The following is an 833-nucleotide window of genomic DNA, read 5'->3' as shown; positions in this document are numbered from 1 at the left end:
TAGCTCCTGAGGCTACAGGATAATGTAGATTGAATGCTTATGAATCTCAAAAAGTTCCCTAAAGGCATATGTAATTTACACTATAATCATCCTTAATCCAAGAATAGATCGAAATAAGACATGTCCTGTAGTATGGTTAATAGAAATAGAAACCATTCTGATTATCATCCCTGTCCTCCCAATAAGAGGGAAAGGAACCTTGCTTTATTACATGAAATAGTCTCAATGCAAGCCTTTGATCTAAGACAGAAGAAAAGACTTTGACCTCAACTGACCTGGAACACAGAAATTACTGAACCAAGGTAATGAAGCCCGTTCATACTAACATATTGCATATGGGCTATTTCTGTTTGGAAGGCATAGCAAGTATCTTTTTAATTCTTGCTGACTTATCCTGTGATGGAACTGAATTGTATCATGAACATAATACAAAATGCAATGTTGTGAAATGTTGGCAATATTGGTGAGACTCAACTTCTCTATATAAATAAGTAATGTAGTGCTCGCTTCGGCAGCACATATACTAAAATTGGAACGATACAGAGAAGATTAGCATGGCCCCTGCGCAAGGATGACATGCAAATTCGTGAAGCATTCCATATTTTTAGAATAGCTAAAGCAATCCTTGGCAGAAAGAGTGAAGCAGGGGGTATCGTAATACCAGATCTTCAACTCTACTACAAAGCAATAGTAACAAAAACGGCATGGTATTGGTACCAAAATAGAAAGGTGGATCAATGGTACAGAATAGAGGACACGGACACAAACCCAAATAAATACAATTTCTCATACTAGACAAAGGGGCCAAAAATATGCAATGGAGAAAAGATAGC

The 833-nt window shown here is 37.1% G+C and overlaps 1 non-coding gene across 1 annotated transcript; it reads left to right on the top strand.

Moving 5' to 3' along the window:
• The first annotated feature begins 499 nt into the window (after window positions 1-499).
• Window positions 500-606, top strand: LOC124965073 (U6 spliceosomal RNA). The gene has a single exon (XR_007105081.1). It is a non-coding gene; the product is annotated as a U6 spliceosomal RNA (small nuclear RNA).
• The last annotated feature ends 227 nt before the right edge of the window (window positions 607-833 follow it).

Source organism: Sciurus carolinensis, chromosome 14, assembly GCF_902686445.1.
Source record: "Sciurus carolinensis chromosome 14, mSciCar1.2, whole genome shotgun sequence".
NCBI classification, from domain to species: Eukaryota; Metazoa; Chordata; class Mammalia; order Rodentia; family Sciuridae; genus Sciurus; species Sciurus carolinensis.
Note: the sequence above shows the minus strand (reverse complement) of the source record. Positions and strands in the feature narration are given on the sequence as shown.